General features: G+C 44.6%; 1 pseudogene across 1 annotated transcript; it reads left to right on the top strand.

Moving 5' to 3' along the window:
- Positions 1 to 294: 294 nt before the first annotated feature.
- LOC114288941 (GDSL esterase/lipase At4g10955-like) lies at positions 295 to 20,709 on the top strand (annotated as a pseudogene). The gene is made up of 3 exons (XR_014338775.1): positions 295 to 440; positions 19,067 to 19,179; positions 19,792 to 20,709. The product of XR_014338775.1 is annotated as a GDSL esterase/lipase At4g10955-like (transcript).
- Positions 20,710 to 21,612: the final 903 nt, after the last annotated feature.

Below are 21,612 nucleotides of genomic sequence, written 5' to 3' on the forward strand. Positions count from 1 at the left end.
TATGCCTTAATTGGGACTAATTAGATTAATTAAGTTACACACTAATCATATTTAATTGAGACTAAGACCTATATAAATTTAGAATGATTTAATCAAGATTTAATTGAAATTAATGAGATTAATTAAATTGAGAACTAAACATAATTGATTAAGATTAAAAAGAGATTAATTAAGTAAATATGTAATTAGTAAACTAATCTAATCATATTCAAATTAATTAAAATGAAATGTATATTGGTGTAAATTCTAGAACGTTTGAAGTCTATATTTTGTTTTGTTTTGAGGAGTTCAACCATTCATTTATTTGAAACCATCCTGGACGTTGTGTGAGAGAGAGAGAGTGTTTGTGCTGGAACTCAATCCAAGAGTCAAGGAAAGAAGAAGAAGGGAGGTAAAAAGAGAAAAGAAAGCTTATGGATTTCAACAAATTAAAACTCCAGGTAAGAAATCTGATCTAAAATCTTGTAGGAAACTCATCTAAAAGTCGAATTCATGTAAAAGTCGAATTCAAAAAGTAATTGGTTTCAGTTTCATATAATTTGGAAAAAATTAGAAAATAAAGATGAAGAAATTAAGTTAGGTTCATAAATATAGAAATTAATTATTTTGGGTTTGACTTTGTAGTTGTAGGAGAGGGTTCAAGAAAGGAGTTGGAAAATTCGAAGATCGAATTCTCTAGAATATGATGAGAGGCTTAGATTCTTCAATAATCTCAACTTAGGAACACAACAACAAAGGAGATGATGGAGATAAGAGATTGGGTGAAGAAGAAGGCAAAATGGCTAGAGAATAGAATAATGGCAAGGCTCTCCCATGGATCTCCCACTTTCACTCTCAAGGTTGATAATGGAGAAGGGAAATTAGTTCTTTCCCAAGAGTTGAAAAAAAATCTCCAAAATTCATCCCTTGTAAAGCTATGGGTGGGTGCTATTTATAGGCACCTCATGATGTAGGATGGAGCCCATGTGCAAGGCACATGGGGGATATTCTCTCTAACCACCTTGTCCGAGGAGGTGACCTCTCCGAGGAGGTGACTTCTCCGAGGATGAGAAAACCCCGAAGAGGAGATCAATCCCTCGGCGAACCCTTCTTCTTAGCCACACCTAACCAATGATCCCCAATCATCCCAAAGGGTCAGGGGTAGTCCCAGAAGACGTTCTGCCGCAAAATATTGCCGAGTCTCATGGACCCCCCGGGGTCGTGCCACCTCGACCCGGGTATAGGCTAGTTTAACCGAAGAGTGAATTTATCTCCACTCACCGTCCTCGGGATCGGGTCCTTTGTTCGAACTCCATTACGCCCATGGTTCTGGTGTGTAGATCCCGGAAAGCTCCGAGCCCGCAAGTGTTCTGGGACTCATTAACGGAGCGACTTCTAGATTGCGTTTGAATCCGTTCGAAGCCAGGTGTTTCGGGTCTCTAGATTCGTGGATCCGAATCCTTTCGAGTCCGAGTGCCTCGGATCTCTAGGCTTGCCTAATACCCTTTCGAGTCCGGGCCTGAGTAAGTCTCTAGGTTCGTGGATCCGAACCCTTTCGAGGCTTAGAGCGATTCAATCCGTTTGATGGCGATAAATCTGGGCCCACCGATTCTTGGACTTGCAATAAATTCGGGCCCACTAATCTTGGGCTATTGGGCCTAAATAATTTAGTGGGCTCAAATTAGCCACTCTTACATTTGCCCCTTGCGTGTATGAGAAATTTTAAATTTCTCAGACATGCATACTGTCATTTCTTCGACCTTGTTTCGCATCACGTTCCCCAAAAAAAAAAAAAAAAAAAAAAACATTTTGTCACGACTGAGCCTATGGATAAAGTTGATGACGCACTTCAATTTACAAAAAAAATTGACAAGCAAATTTTTTTTTTTTTTTTTTTTTTACCTCACACGTCTTTTGCACAATTATACCTCTTTCTTTCTATTTAAGGAAATAGCAAACCCTAATTAGCTCACCAACTTTTGCACAGCCGCCAAACCCATTTTCTCAGCCTATTCTCTCTCTCTAGATCGAGAGGCTAGCCTTCTTCTTCAACAAACCAGCGTTGCTTCTTGCTTTGAAGACCACTGTTGTTTGCATACCGACTGCTATCACAGCTTCGAGCAACACCACCGACTTGTCCCAACGTCGCGACTGCTGCAATTTTGCCGCCGGCCTCGGCTGTCCAGTTATACCCACTCACGTCGCTGCTGGTAGCCTTGACTGCCAAGCACCGACCACACACGCCGCCCTCTCAACGCGGCATGCGTGGTCTCGCCAAACACCATTCAACTCAACGTCTTCTTGGTCCGGCGATATCTTCCAGAGCTCAGATCTCGTAGCTCTCGGTTTTGTGTTATACCTGCTGGTTCTATCCGTAATTAATCAATGCGGAACGCGTCGCCGATTCAACGTGACGTCGGTTTGCCAACTTTCGATCTCAGCTGTTGCTCGTGCCACCATTCTTATTGACCACAGTCTGTAAAACCTCCCTGATTTCAGCTTATATTTTCACCATTCTTGAACCTCTTCCGCTTGTATATATATATATATATATTTATTTTGTGGCAGCTTTTATGAAAAGTCTTATTTCAACATCTATGATTCTAATGACACATTTTTTTTTTTAAAAAAAACAGATCAGAGGCTAAATCTGTGTGTACATTGATTGCTATTGCAGAGCCAAACAACATAACTTCCTCAGAGACCCAGACTCTCTGGAGCTCGGTTTTTCTGAATAGTACTAACGCCAGCGTCTTCGTAACGCCACTGCTGCTTCTGGCTTTCGAGAGCCACTGACGGTGTCGTCTCCGCGACATCACCCGCGACGCCTACCTCGACTGCCCAACACCGCTCACTGTTGGCTTCACTCCGCTTCTACTCCACCATCGGCTTTAACCATTCCAACGCAGACCACACACGTTGCCCACTCAACGTGACGTGTGTGGTTGCCGACTCCTCTGTGGCACCACTCTTGCTTCCGTCTTCGAATTATCCAGAGCTGACCACACACGTGCGCCCACTCAACGCGACATGTGTGGTCTTGCCTAGCACCGCTCAACTCGGCGTTAGCCTTAGGAGTATCTTTCTCGCGTTTGTGGTCTCGCCACTACTTCCAGCCGTGCTCTTCTTCCATTGGCGTGAATCTGTGAGTAAGTTCCTTCAATTGTTTTATATATATATATATATATTTGTGTGGTGGCAGCTCTTGTAATAAATAAACGAATAAATTCACTTTCCTTCTTATTGATGGGTCTTTGTGCTCAAGAAATAGATATATAAACCCATGCACTGCTATATTAAATAAAATGAATCCATGCTTGAACTTCCATGTTCTGATACATTAAATAAAAATAATATCGGTGATTTGAAATCCCAATGTGAATCTTGAATTTGTTTGGGCTTTGCAATTTTTGAAATAAGTTGTGGGATTTATTTAAACGATTTTTCTAACTTAAAATTTGCTAAAGAAATTCTGGACTATTGCATAACCTGACCCATTGCTGCTGAATTTTGCCCTCGTAATAGAATATTTGCCACTTGAACTGAGCAAATAATATTGACTTGGGAGGAACACTCCTGTAATTCACATGACAATCCATTGAATCTTGCTACTGATGAGAAATGTAAAATACTTCGGATCTTGGGCCTGAAATTTGCTATTGAACTTTACTTTGTCCAAATTTTGAGCCTCGTATAAATTGGACCTTTAATATGGAACGTAGTTTTTTTTTTTTTTTTTGGAGAAATTGACCCGATTGACATTGCACCTCTTATTGATGATAGAAACCGAAAATCTGTATGTTGATGATGCACCCATTGGTATTAAAATTTGTTGAGCTTGAAGAATACCCGAGAAAAAGAATTGTTGATGACTTCCGGGGTTGAACCTGTTATTTCAGCCATATGTCTTCTCGAAAGAAACCTGTTGCTTTAATTCCAATATTCTGAATTTTAATATGGTCAACTCCTTGCTATTTATACCATACCTGTTATTTCAGTTATATGTCTTCTCGAAAGAAACCCGTTGTCTCGGGGTCATCGGAACCGGCTCTCATGAAAGAAAGGGATGTACCTCCGGCATCTGAGTGGAGGAAATCTCCTTATTTTGGTCGGAAGGATCCCTTCTGGCGGGTGGCTACCTCCACCACTTCTCTTCTATCTCCGAAGGCGGCTCCATTATGTCTCACTGAGGACACTGACTCTGGACATGAGGCCCTCATTTCTCCTTCCTCGGTGCTACGCTTTCGGATTGAGCGGGGGGACTTTCCATACTGTTATCCTCAGTTCAAGGCCTTCTCAAACCCTCCGTTTGGTTGGCGGGAGTGGGTCGATGATGTCCTCTCGGACAAGAGCTTCTGTCAGCGGCTTCAAGAGGCCCGACTATTGATCTCAGTGAAAATATCTCGATCCCTATCCATCCGTCGCAACAATGCTAGCCTGGAAGCCATGGATCTTCGGTGGAGCACCGAGACACACACCTTTATACTTGGCCAGCACGAGATGGGGCCCACCCTTGAGGATGTGTTCATGTTGCTGCGTCTGGAAGTGACCGGCCCTGATGCCTTCAACCCTGAGCAGACACCCCTCGAAGATGATTCTTTGATCCAATCTCTGAAGCTAAATCTTCAAACTTGTGGTCGGTGGAGTTCCGTTTTTGATGGTTCAGCGAGGAGGACTAGTCGAGTAAGGACGGACCGTGCCTCCTATACTGCATGGATCCGCCACTTCTTCAAAGATCTTCAGCCCTTGGCCAGAGATGCTGACCCTTGACTCTCGGGAGTATGAGGCCGGTCCGATGTATGGCTCCAGGCTCTATTTCTTGGGATTTCTGGCTTGCTTCCTTTCATTCTTCATTCTTCCGAGCACACCTCCGGATTCCCTCAATCCTTTCGTCTTCCCCTTGGCAGTCAGGCTCTTCAGAGGAGATCGGATCCCTTTGGCTCCACTATTTCTTGGGAATCTCTACTATCGGCTGGATCTACTACATTGAGATATGGTTCGCTCTGTGGGTCGATATGAGCCTGTCTCCTTTATTCACAGCCAGTTCCTGCTATGTTTCTTCTTCGAGAGGTTCCCAAAATTTGCCCCTGCTCCGACTGTATTTGAGGCGGAAGTTCTTCGGGAGATAGTGGATAAAGATGGCATCCCCGTGCTCGATACTGATGGGTCTCGGACATTTGAGAAAGCGAAGTCTTGCCAGCCGTTGATTACACGGTGGTCACGTACCATTTCCACCTTATCCTTGAATACTCTAGTGGATGATCCCCGACGCTTTGTGGCACAACCGTATGTATGCCCACCTGTGGGTGTGGCCACACCGCTTATCTATCATGGTTCCTCCCGCTCGGTGTCCTTTCCTTTGCCGAAGAACATCCCTGCACCCTTTGTTGATATGCTGATTATGATCCGTCCGAGTTCATTACCGGTGTGGCATGAGGAAGGCGTTGATAGTGCCGTTTATAGGCCTGACCGCGTAGCATGTCAATTCGGGTTTGATCAATGTGCCCCGGGGCCAGCACCTCCTTTATTATCATTTTCAGCGAGCTACGGGCGCTTCAGTCGCTGGCTTGTACACACCGTACTTCCCATATCCGGCTCTTTGACGATGCCAGGCTTGAGCCGAGTAGGGGGTTTCACCCCCTCTTTCAGGCGGTATTGGCAGAAGAATATCGATGCGTTTATTACATTTGTCCAGAGCAGACCGACCGTATGTTTGCCTCCGCCGATTTATAAGAAGGATTCTTCTCTTCGGCTACCCGAGAGCCGAAAATCTGACCACATGTACGAGAGTTTCTTCACCTCATCTGCTCCAACTGACCCTTCTGCTCGGGCATCTGCTTCTAGCTTGGCAATTACTTCTCCGGAGCCAGTCCCTTTGAATAAGGCCTATGGTCCTCGGACGACCCGCCTTAAGAAGATGGCTCACAAGAGGACTTTTGATGCCAGTCCTTCCGCTCCTCGCCTTTCCAAAAGGCTTCATGAGGTACCCGAAATTTTTGATTTGAAGCTACTTTCCTTTTTGCGACTATACCTTCTAAAAATGAAAACTTTTATTTGCCCATGTTGTGCAGGATCCTGCGGTTGTTGACGTTCTCAGTACCGTGGCTCCTGGCCATGCTGCCTCACCCAGGCCGGACTCAGACTTGGACGACACCCTCCCTTTGTCTGCAAGACTTGTGAAGATGCGCACCTCTCGTATAGCAGTTATAGATGATGATAATGATGAGAGGCTGAGTCCTCCGACCATTTTTGTGACCTTATTCCACGTATGCGTCGTCACCGCCCTACCGTAGCTGAGGAGGAGCGCTATCTTGGTGACGAGGTTATTGGGGCTCACCGTTCTGATGTTGAGATTACTGGAGGGACTGATGCCTCAGAAATTGATGCCGTAGGCCATGCTTCTAGAAGCAATGTAGAGACGAGGTGCGCCTTTGGGAATGGTGTGGAGGTGGATGTGCTAGAGATCTCTGAGACTCGCTCTGGCACTTATGGTGATTCTCATCCTCCGGCCCTCCTTCCTTCTTCAGGGATGACTGCTACTGTTCAGGCTTCATCAGACATTGAGATCGATCCGGTGGTCTCTACACGACCAAGTGACTTTGTTGATGCTAGGAGTCCTTCAGTTGCCCCGGCTTTGCATATTGATTCTCCCTCTGGTAATCTTTCTTTCTGAAGTTTGTCATTTACTTATATCTGTGAGAAATCTTTACTTAAATGACTTTCCTGTTCCCTACCTCTAATAAGGCCTTCTTATCTTTTCTTCAGTGTTAGCTGCTACCGGGGTCCTGCCTTCACCTGCCTCAGACTCTGCTCCAGTGTTAGCTGCTACCGTGGTCCCATCTTCACCTGCCCCGGACTCTACTCCGACTCTCTTTGTAACTCCTCACGGTTCTCCTTCTCAAGGGGGGACACCTGCCTTTGAGACGACTGCCAGAGGTTCTTCATCGCCAGTGCCTTCGAATATTTTGGATTTGAATCTCAGTGATTTTCACATTGATAGTGATGCTTTTGGTCTCTCCCCTTATCGTTCGGCATTCTCAGGCTCGGGACCTCTACCGGGAGTTACCCCTCCGGGTGGTTCATCTAACCCGATAGACATTGGGGAGATTCCTGAGACTAGCAGCTTTCCGGTCCCAATTCCTCCTTCAGCTTCTGGCAAAGTATCATTTCTCCATTATTGGGTAGCTCCTGAGTTTGCTTCAGTTCTACAGCTTGTGCATTCAAGTTACCCGGAGACCTTTGCTTCATTTGCTTGCCAGTGTCCACTCATTCAGACTGCTCTTCTCGAGTCTTTTGCCACTATCTTATATAGCTTGGACAGGCAACGGTTGTGTGACCTTAATGGGAAAGTAGTCGAGACGGCGTATCAGGGGATCTCTGACATGGAGCGTCACCAAGTGGACTTATCATGGCTTCGGAAGCGCCTGGATATAGCTTCGAACGCCAGTCATCGACTGGAGGGACTGATGCTGAGATTACTGGAGGGACTGATGCCTCAGAAATTGATGCCGTAGGCCATGCTTCTAGAAGCAATGTAGAGACGAGGTGCGCCTTTGGGAATGGTGTGGAGGTGGATGTGCTAGAGATCTCTAAGACTCGCTCTGGCACTTATGGTGATTCTCATCCTCCGGTCCTCCTTCCTTCTTCAGGGATGACTGCTACTGTTCAGGCTTCATCAGGCATTGAGATCGATCCGGTGGTCTCTACACGACCAAGTGACTTTGTTGATGCTAGGAGTCCTTCAGTTGCCCCGGCTTTGCATATTGATTCTCCCTCTGGTAATCTTTCTTTCTGAAGTTTGTCATTTACTTATATCTGTGAGAAATCTTTACTTAAATGACTTTCCTGTTCCCTACCTCTAATAAGGCCTTCTTATCTTTTCTTCAGTGTTAGCTGCTACCGGGGTCCTGCCTTCACCTGCCTCAGACTCTGCTCCAGTGTTAGCTGCTACCGTGGTCCCATCTTCACCTGCCCCGGACTCTACTCCGACTCTCTTTGTAACTCCTCACGGTTCTCCTTCTCAAGGGGGGACACCTGCCTTTGAGACGACTGCCAGAGGTTCTTCATCGCCAGTGCCTTCGAATATTTTGGATTTGAATCTTAGTGATTTTCACATTGATACTGATGCTTTTGGTCTCTCCCCTTATCGTTCGGCATTCTCAGGCTCGGGACCTCTGCCGGGAGTTACCCCTCCGGGTGGTTCATCTAACCCGATAGACATTGGGGAGATTCCTGAGACTAGCAGCTTTCCGGCCCCAATTCCTCCTTCAGCTTTTGGCAAAGTATCATTTCTCCATTATTGGGTAGCTCCTGAGTTTGCTTCAGTTCTACAGCTTGTGCATTCAAGTTACCCGGAGACCTTTGCTTCATTTGCTTGCCAGTGTCCACTCATTCAGACTGCTCTTCTCGAGTCTTTTGCCACTATCTTATATAGCTTGGACAGGCAACGGTTGTGTGACCTTAATGGGAAAGTAGTCGAGACGGCGTATCAGGGGATCTCTGACATGGAGCGTCACCAAGTGGACTTATCATGGCTTCGGAAGTGCCTGGATATAGCTTCGAACGCCAGTCATCGGCTGGAACTTATGTTTGTGCTTGCCTCTTATCGCACCTCTATAGATGAGGCAAAGGCAACTCTTCGTGAACTTGAGTCGGGTTATGCTCGGGCCTTGGAGACTTTAGAGGCACACTCTACTGTTTGTCCTCCAGATGTAGATGTGACGGGCAGCTTCTTCGAGGGTGTCTTTAGGAAAGATTGAGTTTTTTTTATCATTACTTTCTTGCCCCTTTCGATAAAAATGTTTTATCTAGGACAATGCAATGAAATGACAAAATTTTTGTCGTTTGGATATTTTCGCATTGTTTTCTCATTCTACTTGATAAAATATTTATTTCGAATGATACAATGGAAAGAACAATCATATGCACATGTTTATAAAAGCTGAAATATTCTCATTAGTTCTTCAACTTTCTTGACAAAAGTATAATAGATTCACTGTAAGTGATGGGATAAAACATGCACCATAGAGAAAACCAGCTTCTTCATAACGTAAGGGAAATACAACTTTTAGACAAAGTAAGAAAGTGAAAATGAATTTCATCATAGATGAGTCCAACTATGGGTAGTAATGCTTGATAAACTTTGCATTGAGCGGGCCAGTTCGGAAGCCGTCTTCAACCCTTACAAGTTTGTAGTACCCGCTTGAGCTCGCCTGAACCACCTTGTAGGGCCCTTCCCATTTTGGAGAAAACTTGGGCAAAGGCTGTCCTCGCATGATTGGGTCTACAATCTTCCATACTAGATCACCTTCTTCAAACTTCCTTGGTATCACAGTCTGGTTATAGGCTCGGGCGATGGACTCATGATACCTTTCCATGACTTTTGCAGCTCTGTCATGCTTTTCCTCTAATGCTTCCAATCTGGTGGTTCGAGGCTCCAATACCATCCCCGAGGCGAGAGCCATTCGAGCAGATGGCGTTTCCAACTCTATAGGTAACACTGCCTCGGACCCATACACAAGGGAGTAAGGAGTTGCTTGAGTTGGCTTTCTCTTCGAAATGCGATACGCCCATAGGGCTACTATCAACTGTTCGGACCAAGTCCCCCCAAACTCATCCATCATCTTGCTCAGAATCCTTATCAGTGTCTTGTTTGTGGCTTCCGCCTGCCCGTTCCCTTTTGGATAGTAGGGTGTGGATTTGTGATGCTTCACTTGGTAAGTCTCTAGGAGGCTCTTCACATATTTGTTTATGAAGGGAGTGCCGTTATCCGAGAGGATGGTGTTTGGTACCCCAAATCGGCAAATGATATTCTCCTTGATGAAGTTCGCGACTGCAGGCCCCGTAGCGTTCTTCAGAGGAATTGCTTCGACCCACTTTGTACTCAATTCTGTGGCTGCGAGAATCCACTTGTACCCCTTAGAAGATGTGGAGATGGGCCCTATCAGATCAAAATCCCAGGTATGGAACGGCCATGGCGTTCGGATACTATGCAGGTCTACAGCTGGAGCATGGATCAAATTTCCGTGTTTCTGACAAGTCTGGCACCTCTTCACGTGATGGGATGCATCTGACTCCATGGTCGGCCAGTAATACCCAAGGTGTATAAGTTGCTCGAACAGCCGAGCCCCTCCTTGATGTTCAATCTCGTGGGCTCTTCCGAGGACTAGATCTGACTCCTCCTTGGAGAGACACCTCAGGGGAGTGTCCTCAATACTTCTTCTGTAAAGCTTGTCCTGATCAAGAAAGTACCGCCTCGCTCTCCTCTTGAGGTGTGCAATGTCCCTCGGACTCTCAGGTAGTGTTCCCTCTTTGAGATAGTCAATGTAGACTTGCCTCCAGTCAAGGGTATCAATTTCAAAGCAACTCTCATCCTCCCGGATGTATGACTGACACTTGGGGCATTCCTTCTGTAATTGATTCGAGTCCTTCTCCATCTCGGGCCAATAATAACCTTGTCTTTGGATTCTTCTGTACAGACTGATATCCCCATCCCCGCAAGACTTTTCGTGGATCTGTTGTAGTCGGAAGCTCGCTTCTTGTTGGCCAACACACCGGGCTAGGAATCCGGTACCCCCTCGGAAGTAAAGTTCACTTCGAATAATTGTGAATTGGGCAAGCTTGGCCATAGTCAGTTTTCCAACTTTGCTTCTGAGTTGTTCGAAGACTTCACCTCTCCAGTCCTCCGGAAGGTCTTTGTCTTCGGGAATTATTAAAGGTTCTGTTCTCTTTTTGATAACAATTGTTGCCTCTTCCTCTGGAATGTCAACTCTTGCCCCTAATGTTGCAAGGGCATCTGAAAACTTGTTGTCGGAGCGAGGCACATGCTCTATTTCGACCTTCTGAAATTTGTCAAGAAGCCTTTGGACTGTTGTTCGATATGTGGCCAAGGCAGGCTCCTTTAAGACGAACTGTCCTGAAACTTGCTTCACTATCAGCTTTGAGTCCCCCCGGATCCGAATCTTCTTGATACTGTGTTTCTCAGCTGCTATCAAGCCTAAAATAAGAGCCTCATACTCGGCTTCGTTATTCGAACAATGGAAATCCAGTTTATAAGACAAATATAACTTTTCCCCACTTTTGCTTGTAAGGACTATCCCGGTTCCTCCCTTCCCTCCGGCTGCTGCTCCGTCAAAGCTCAATGTCCAGAAGCTTTCCTCGGAAGCCATAGCTGTGTGCACCTCTCCTCTTAATTCTTCATTCACTGGTTCATAGTCACCACTTGGAAATTGGGCAAGGAGATCAGCTAAGGCTTGGCTTTTGATCGCCTTGGGGGCTACACATGTGATCTCGAATTCACCCAGTGCTAACAACCATCTTGCCACCTTCCCGGTTAGAGCAGGCTTGCTGAGGAGGTATCGGATTGGATCACTTCTAGTAACAATCTGAATCTGATGTGCTAGGAAGTAATGTCTGAGCTTTTGGGCAGTGAATACCAAAGCTAAACAATGTCTCTCTACTGGAGTATATCGGACTTCTGCTCCTCGAATCTTCCGACTGATGTAATACACCGGGCGTTCTACTCCATCTACATCTTGGACCAATAATGCCCCTATGGACTTGGGGGTTGAAGTTAGGTACACATTAGAGGCACCCCGGGCTGCGGGGCTATCATGGTCTGAGGCGAGGTCAAGGCCGCCTTGATTCTCTCAAAGGCCTTTTGGTGCTCTTGGTTCCACTCGAACTTGGCATCTCCTTTTAACAAAGAGCCGAAAGGCGCAGAGATCTCTGCCAGTGCTGGGATAAACCTCCGAATATAAGACACCTTTCCGAGGAACTTCTTTAACTCCTTCTGAGAATGCGGGGGAGGCATTGCTCTGATAGATTTGACCTTGTCTTCATCTGCCTCGATACCATGCCTATGTACAAGAAACCCGAGGAACTTCCCGGCCGTCACCCCGAAAGCACACTTGAGAGGATTCATCCTCATTTTGAATTTCTGGCACCTCTTGAATACCTTCTCAAGGTCTCGGAGATGGTCTTCTTCTTTCTTGGATTTCACCACTAGATCATCAACATAATCTTCCACCTCATGATGGATCATGTCATGAAAGATTGCAGTCATAGCCCTTTGGTAAGTTGCACCGGCATTCTTGAGTCCGAAAGGCATGACTGTATAGAAGAAGTTTCCGAGAGGTGTTCTAAAAGCAGTCTTTTCTGCGTCCTCTTCAGCCATCTTAATTTGATTGTATCCACTGAATCCATCCATGAATGAGAACATCTGGTGTCCCGAGGTAGTATCCACGAGGGTGTCGATGTGAGGAAGAGGGAATTCATCCTTCGGGCAAGATTTGTTCAAATCTCGAAAGTCTACACATACTCTGATTTGGCCATTCTTCTTCTTTACTGGCACGATGTTTGCTAACCACGTGGGGTACTGTATTGGCCGGATGAAACCAGCCTGTTGAAGTTTTTCAATCTCCTCCTTAATCTTCTCTTCGAGATCTGGATGATATTTTCGAGCAGCTTGCTTAATTGGCTTGGAGTTTGGGAACACATCAAGATAGTGAGAGACTAGGTCAGGATCTAGTCCGGGCATTTCCTTATATGACCAAGCAAACACATCTGAGTATCGGCTTATCAACTTTAACAACTGTTCCCGCTTCTCTGGGCTAAGGCTTGAACTTACGAATACCAGCCTCGGTGCATCTTGTCCATCACTCAGATCTATTTCAATAAGTTGTTCGGGCTGAGGCTTCGGCCCATCTTGCATACATTCTGGAGCCACTTCAGGCTTTATTACTATATCATTGTCAGGAGGCTCTTCTTTTGACTCGGAGTCGGTGACTGAAGAAACCGACTCCCCGCACCTTCATAAATAGTACACCATCTTGCCTCCTTCTCAAACTTTCATCACCTTCTGAGGAATAGGCGGACTTTCTGTTCTAGACATTGCCCGCTTACTTGACTCTGCCATCGGCTCCTTGTCGTCTTTGATATCCTCCCAACGAGGAATTTTGACCCATCGAGGCTTAGAGGTGGTGGGAACTTCTTCGACAGCCAGTTCGGTGAAGTAGATGGCATCAGAATAATGAGCTTCATGGATCTCGAAAGGCCTTTCTGTAGCCTGAATTGTCACCGTCTTCTTTCCCCATTTAGCCTTAACACACTGATGATAACTCGATGGTACAGCCCCATATCTATGCATCCAGGTCCTCCCTAGAATGATGTGATAATTTGCCTCAGAATCGATAATATGGAACTTGGTGGCCGAGTGAATCTCTCCAACGGCTAAATCAACTGTTACGCATCCGATAGTAACTCTCCTTTCTCCACCAAAGCCAGTGATGACTATCGGCTGCTTCACAATGCGTTCTTCAGAGATTCCGGCCTTTTCTAGAGTAGTGCGAGTCATAATGTTGATAGAGGCTCCACTATCTAGAAAGGCCCTTTTGAACTCAACCCCGTTAATAAAAGCAGTCACATAAAGCGGGCGATTGTGAGAAAAAGGATACTTCCGATCAACCTCGGAGAAAGTAATGGCACTAGATTGCTCTTTTGCCTTCCTCGGGATAGATCCCTCAGTCGACATGCATTCCTCATGGTGTGCCTCAGCTATATTAATGATAGACTTGGTGATTTCTGTTCTTGCCACCTTGGAAAGTCCAAGCTGGTCAAAGAACTGCTTGAACTTTACACAGTCTTGCAAGGTTTTGGCATAGTGATCCGGATCTTTTTCCACTCTTGGAGGCTCGTAGTTAACCATCTCCTCGGTCTCCTCAAAATAAGATGCCACATAAACATGGTGTCCTCCTCTTCCATAGTATTCTTCTCCTCCTTCTGGATCAAAGGGATCTTCGCCATGAGTCATAAATGTTCTGCCCTCTGGATCGAGAGCACTTCCATAGTAAACTTGCTCACCCTCTGGCTCGAGGATGTCGTCCAGATAACAGTCATCGTCATCGAGATTAGCGATAGCCTCGATCATTGGGCCTTCATAAGCTATCATAGCAACATTCTTGCCCTTGTCTCGGTGTTGAGGATATGGTTGTTCTCGGATGTCTTGAGTCCCTCGCTTTTTGAACCTCAATTCGTCTGCTTCGACTTTATCTCTGAAGATTTTCCTGAGAGTCCAACACTTCTCTGTCGGATGTTTCAATGTACGATGGTAGACACAAAATTCAGGGCTCTCACGGTCTTTTTTTGATGGCATTTCTTCAACATAAGGCAATTTTAGCTCTCCGTCAGCCACCCATTCCTTAACTAGAGCTTTCACTTCCTCGATTCCACATGGATAAGAAACATTCCCCTTTTCACCATTATATTGCTTTCTTTTCTGGCCTCTATGACCTCCTCCTTGTGAATTTCGGGTATCCGGGGCAGAGGCAGCAGCAACGATAGGTCCACAAGATGACTTGAAACTAGTCTTGTAACTGGCTTTAAATCCGGACTCCTGAGCCTGAGGAATGCTAATGTTCCGAGCTGCTTCTATTAATGCCGAGAAGGTGGGTAGCTTGTGGTTAACTAGAAACATTTTGTACCTGCTCAATGCCCCTTCTAGACAAATTTGAACCAGATAACTCTCCTCAACTGCTTCATGACAATCCACGGCCTTGTCCTGAAACCTTTTGACGTAGTCAAGGATGTCTTCACTTTCTTGTTGCTTCTCTTTACACAATGTAAGTGTGGTCACCTTCTCCGCCACTTGAAAGAACTTGGAGTGGAATTTGTTAACCATTTCCTCCCAACTTCGGACAGAGTTTGGGGCCAAATTAACATACCAACTATATGCTCGGTCGGTGAGGGACTTAGAGAATTCTCTCAGTCGGAGGACGTGGTTTGAACCATGAATACCTAGAGTCTCGATGAATCGCACAACATGTTCTCGGGCATTTCCTTGTTTGCCGTCGAACTTGATGAACTTCGGCACTGTATACCCCTCAGGGTATGGATAGCTCAGCATCTCAATGGGGTAAGGCGGCTTGACGTCTGGATCAGGCAAAGAGGGTAAGGTCCTCTTGCCCCGTTCGAGATCGAACATGGCCTGCACATCGGCGAGAGTGAGAAACTGTTGAGGGAGAGAGTTTGATGGTGGTATTCCCGGGACTTGGCTTATGTACCCGAAGACTGAGCTAGGGGCGTCTTGGCCATTCTGGTGCTGCGAATTCATCATTGGTGAGGACATTTGACGATACTGGCCATCAGCGCCTATAGACAAGCCAGTTGGTGATGGGATATTGAATTGAGGCCCATAGAGTCCACCGCACAGCGCCGCTATACCGGGTTGTGCTTGCAGATTTGTTGTCGGCACCAAAGGAGGCCCGCTTGGTGCTTGGGTAACATTCACTGGTGGCGTAACAAGATTAGGTACGGGCATAGCTCCCTTTTGCGCCATCATGCTCCTTATGTTTTCCTGGACACCAGCAGTCGTTGGAGCGCCATTCATTACACCAGAAACTCCCCTAGTCACCATTGGATCTTGGCTCGGCACGCCATGGAGCCCGGGCATGGGCAAACTGCTGCCGCCTACTGTGGTTTGAGCATGTGTTACTGTGGCCGTGTTGCCATGAGCCATAGGCTGATTGGGGCCTACTTCTCCTTGGATTTAATTTTGCGCTCCGGCGGGAATAACTCCACCACCAGTTTGATTTCCGTTTGGCGCCGGTGCAAAGTTAGAACTCATCACCAACATGGTGTGAGTGAGATTCTGAAGAGTGGTAAGAATCTCTTGCTGAGTATTTTGAAGTCCTTGAATGGCTTCAAGCAAAAGTGGCTGATCTGGAGCCATGGTTCTGTCATCACCACCATTAGAGGATCCTTGTTGGTGAACTTCATCTTCTCCCGCCATCCTTGTTGGAGTTGTGTGGATTCCAGATCTCGTTGAGACCATTAAACAATCCGCCTACCCAGCGGAGTCGCCAAAATGTAGGAGAGGGTTCAAGAAAGGAGTTGGAAAATTCGAAGATCGAATTCTCTAGAATATGATGAGAGGCTTAGATTCTTCAATAATCTCAACTTAGGAACACAACAACAAAGGAGATGATGGAGATAAGAGATTGGGTGAAGAAGAAGGCAAAATGGCTAGAGAATAGAATAATGGCAAGGCTCTCCCATGGATCTCCCACTTTCACTGTCAAGGTTGATAATGGAGAAGGGAAATTAGTTCTTTCCCAAGAGTTGAAAAAAAATCTCCAAAATTCATCCCTTGTAAAGCTATGGGTGGGTGCTATTTATAGGCACCTCATGATGTAGGATGGAGCCCATGTGCAAGGCACATGGGGGATATTCTCTCTAACCACCTTGTCCGAGGAGGTGACCTCTCCGAGGAGGTGACTTCTCCGAGGATGAGAAAACCCCGAAGAGGAGATCAATCCCTCGGCGAACCCTTCTTCTTAGCCACACCTAACCAATGATCCCCAATCATCCCAAAGGGTCAGGGGTAGTCCCAGAAGACGTCTTGCCGCAAAATATTGCCAAGTCTCATGGACCCCCCGGGGTCGTGCCACCTCGACCCGGGTATAGGCTAGTTTAACCGAAGAGTGAATTTATCTCCACTCACCGTCCTCGGGATCGGGTCCTTTGTTCGAACTCCATTACGCCCATGGTTCTGGTGCGTAGATCCCGGAAAGCTCCGAGTCCGCAAGTGTTCTGGGACTCATTAACGGAGCGACTTCTAGATTGCGTTTGAATCCGTTCGAAGCCAGGTGTTTCGGATCTCTAGATTCGTGGATCCGAATCCTTTCGAGTCCGAGTGCCTCGGATCTCTAGGCTTGCCTAATACCCTTTCGAGTCCGGGCCTGAGTAAGTCTCTAGGTTCGTGGATCCGAACCCTTTCGAGGCTTAGAGCGATTCAATCCGTTTGTAAAGCTATGGGTGGGTGCTATTTATAGGCACCTCATGATGTAGGATGGAGCCCATGTGCAAGGCACATGGGGGATATTCTCTCTAACCACCTTGTCCGAGGAGGTGACCTCTCCGAGGAGGTGACTTCTCCGAGGATGAGAAAACCCCGAAGAGGAGATCAATCCCTCGGCGAACCCTTCTTCTTAGCCACACCTAACCAATGATCCCCAATCATCCCAAAGGGTCAGGGGTAGTCCCAGAAGACGTCCTGCCGCAAAATATTGCCGAGTCTCATGGACCCCCCGGGGTCGTGCCACCTCGACCCGGGTATAGGCTAGTTTAACCGAAGAGTGAATTTATCTCCACTCACCGTCCTCGGGATCGGGTCCTTTGTTCGAACTCCATTACGCCCATGGTTCTGGTGCGTAGATCCCGGAAAGCTCCGAGCCCGCAAGTGTTCTGGGACTCATTAACGGAGCGACTTCTAGATTGCGTTTGAATCCGTTCGAAGCCAGGTGTTTCGGATCTCTAGATTCGTGGATCCGAATCCTTTCGAGTCCGAGTGCCTCGGATCTCTAGGCTTGCCTAATACCCTTTCGAGTCCGGGCCTGAGTAAGTCTTTAGGTTCGTGGATCCGAACCCTTTCGAGGCTTAGAGCGATTCAATCCGTTTGATGGCGATAAATCTGGGCCCACCGATTCTTGGACTTGCGATAAATTCGAGCCCACTAATCTTGGGCTATTGGGCCTAAATAATTTAGTGGGCTCAAATTAGCCCCTCTTACAGTAGTATTGCATGAATTAAGTCTCATTGTTACATGCATGAGTAAATTCTACAAGTTTAGAATTTCAATTGCACATGGATCATGGATTGTCAAAAAATTTGAAGAATTGACTCATGTTTTGAAAGAAAAATTGAAAAATCATGAGTTTATGAACATTTTGAGCTTAATCTTGAAATTAAAGGAGTTTTGATGTAAATAGTTTAAAATTACTCATATTATCTTGATTATTAAAGAATTTTTATGTTTTTAGATAAGCCAAGTATGTACCCAAGTCTTGGAATCATATTTTGAAAGTTTAGTTCATGTTTAAAAATTTATGAGTTTGAAATTGAGTTTGATATGAAGAAAATGAATTAAGCCTAGATTTGGACAAATTAATAAATAAATTATAATTTGAGTTTGACAATCAATAATTAGTTTGATTTTGATTTGAATTTTGTACATGCAAATGTTTTCTAAGGATTATACAATTTCAATTACGAGTTTTGACATGCAATATTTTTCTAAAAGCTTATAACTTTAATTTCATATTTTGTAAGACAAGAAAGAAAAGCTTCGGAGTCATTATGTTCACGAAGTTTGGTATTAATCTTGACAAATCAAAGAGGTTTTTGTATTAGGATTTGAAAAATTAGTCATGGGCTCATGTTTATTAATGAAATTACATGTTTAAATTGAGTCATCCATGAATTTAAGTTTTGAAAATATGTTTATTTCTTTGTTCTCTGCCTGCCAAGAATGAATAAAAGAAAAAAGAGAGAAGAATAGATATGCATCTTTTATAAAATATTAACACAAGCAAACACATATGGTGATGCTCTTGTATCCAGATTTCAATATTGTAGTCATTTTTAGCCCAACACTGATATATGCATTCATTGCTCAAAGGAAACAAAAATTAATTTCAAATTTAAGTTCTTTTCATTGTACCAATGGCCAAGTGCAAAACTTCTCATTGAATTCTTCTTTAGCACCTTCCATATCTTATCTAAATCATCTCATGGTAAAAGTCATTTACCTTTGTCTGAATCTCTATATTGAATTAAAAAGGTTCATTACATGTTAAATAAACTTGTTTTAAGAATACGTTCATACACAAAATAAAAGGTTCAAAACATGCCAAGTTAGCTTAATTTGTTTATAGGATTTGTGAGTTATATTTAAACTGGTTTTGTCCGTGCACGTGCTAGGACTCTGAGCCTTCAATTTCTCATGAAGTATAAAATGATAAATTTATAGTTGGTTCATATTTGTCATCACTTAGCCCTTGCACACTGCATGCCCAATCATATTAATCTTTAGGAATGGCAACTTTTCCCTTCGTTCACTTTCAAGTAAATTTCTTGTTGAACTGAAAAAAGAGAGAACATTTGGGGAAGAAATTAGAGTGAATAAAGAGTTCTTTATAATGTTATGCTCATTGAATTTTTGAATGGTTAATAAGAAAATCATGTGACCATTCACATTGTTTTACTGAGAATATGCTTATTCATTTGTTGGATTTTCTTCTACACTCGGCAGTTTTCTATTTAAGGATAGCAAGAAGAGAATAAAAGGGGGGCATCTGGGCTAATGGCCTCCGAGAGGGAAATTTTTAGCCTCTCGGGACCAGTATACCTGACTGTTCATGATTGGTAAAACCATCTCACAGATACTTTGGTAGTGTAACTCGTCCACAGACCTAATGGTTCAATATTATAATTGGGCAATACAAATCCCATGGGAAAGTCCTGCTAGTGGTATTCTAAAAGTTTTATCATTCAAGTTCTTAAAATTACCTCCATTCATCATTTGGTTTTAAGAGGCAATTCAATGTCAAATTTAGGAGTGTAAAAATGGCCTGTGGGTGGCTTGAAGCCCGCTTGCAGCCCAGGGTGAGCCAGGCCCGTTTGGGGCCAGGTCCGAGCCCCTGAGCCTCTGTCTGGGCCATCATTTTGAAGCTCGGCCCGTGGGCCGGCCCATCGGCCCACTTAAAGCCTACTCAAGGTCCGACTTGCCCGAGGCCCAGTGTCTTTTTTAGTGGAAAATAATAAAATTTTGGTAAAAAAAAATTAAGAAAAAGAAAAAAATTGTTCAAGCCCACCCAAGTTCAACCCGAGCCCGACCCAGGCCCACTAGCCCACCCAAGGCCTGAATATCCCATGGGCCCCATTTTCTGGCTCATGGCCTGGCCCAAATTTTGCCGGAAGCTCGTGAGGCCTGACGTGGGCCGGGCCAAATTTACGCTCTTGGTCAAATACTTGCAGGAGAAACCCACACCACCGAAGATCTGTTGCCGCCAGTTTGGTTCAAGGAGTGTACATTCTAGAATGCGACCGCCAACAGAATCGCCAAGGACACCAAGCTCTTGCTCCTCCCTGGTGGAGCTTCTTCCATTTTCAGTTAATTCGTGAGTTGGTTGATGATGTTGATCACTCCATCTTCGGTGCCATTTACAAGTTCAAATTTCCTCCTTACTGTAACTATTTTGTCCAAAATCCTCCAAGATATGTTGTTGCCTTTCGTGGTACAATTATGAAACCAGACACCTGGTTGCAAGATCTCAAGTTGGATCGCAAGGTCATTCAGAATAGTCTTCAACAGAGCACTCGCTTTCAGGTTGCAATGCAGGCTGTGCAAGACATGGTTGCTATAGCCGGAGCTGCGAACATCTGGTTAGCTGGACATTCTTTGGGTTCAGCTATAGCACTGCTAGCTGGAAAGAATATGGTCAAGATTGGATGTTTTGTAGAAACTTATCTCTTTAATCCGCCATTCCCATCTGCCTTAATAGAGGAAATAAAAAACGAAAAACTGAAGCATCGGATACGATTCACAAACAATGTTGTTACAGCTGGAATTGCTGTAGCTGTAAATTGTCACCATCAAATCAAAAAGATGACTTGTTTTCGGTATTATCAGGCTGGATCCCCTACCTGTTTGTGAATCCATCGGATCCTATTTGCTACGAGTATATTTGGTATTTTGAACACAGGTTGAAGATGATGAAGTTTTGTGAGGGATCACTTGGAAGGCTTGCAACATAGAATTCAGTAGGAAGTCTATTATCAGGTTCAGAACCGGCACATCTCATTCCTTCAGCGTATCTAACTATTAATTTGAGCCCCTCGGAGGGTTTTAAGAAAGCTCAAGAAATCCACCAATGGTGGAAACCAAATATGCAATGCGAGTTCAAGCTACACCAGTTCAAGTAACTGATGGTGTGATATTTTTCTTCTGGGCAAATGTTTCCTTGAGGAACATATACACATAACCTCATACTTTCTTCAATGATGAGTTCTAAATTCTTTTCTCCCTACTTTTTACTGTACTATGAATTGGAACATATTTTTGAGAATCTGGACTAATCATTACACACCATAATGATAGTAAACTTGTGAATCTATTCATTAAGCTATTGCATTGGATGGATTGTTTTTCTTTTTCTCCTCATGTTATTTCCTGAGTTACAACATATTGGAGTAATTGTAACCCAAGAAATTTTGATATGGTCAAGGGCCCTTATTTCTACAATAGGACTTGCAACCTAATGAATTGGGGCTTGCTTCAGAAATTTACTTTTTCCAAGTGCCAAAGAGTAGGATTCATTTTCCTTTTTGAAAAAAAAAAAAACAGACACACACACACAATTTTTTGTTCCCCTTGTTGCTTAAAAACTACTAATTAGTGATTAACATTAATGTTGTGTTTGGTTGGGGGATTTGAGGAGGGATTTGGAAAGGGAAAGGAAAAAGGTGTGTGAAACTAGGTGAAATGTGGGTATATTTTATTCACATTTCACCTAACTTTTCCCTTTCCCTTTCCAAATCTCTCATCAAATCTTCCAACCAAACACAGCGTAAAGAATAGCTACTAATGGGTTACACAATTTATAACCAGCCTAGTCTGTTTGTGTAGTTCAGGTTTTGTTATGAGCTATTTACCAACTGATGACGAAGTGATATGGTGGAGGAAATGCCAACATATTGCCTTCAGAACTCAAATGTTTCAGATGATTCTAGCCATCCATTTCATAGTCCCCTTTGCATTAGCATTATACACGTGATGGGTTTCACGGGCCAAACATG

This window comes from Camellia sinensis, chromosome 1 (genome assembly GCF_055761805.1).
Source record: "Camellia sinensis isolate YWXY chromosome 1, ASM5576180v1, whole genome shotgun sequence".
In the NCBI taxonomy this organism is placed as follows: domain Eukaryota; kingdom Viridiplantae; phylum Streptophyta; class Magnoliopsida; order Ericales; family Theaceae; genus Camellia; species Camellia sinensis.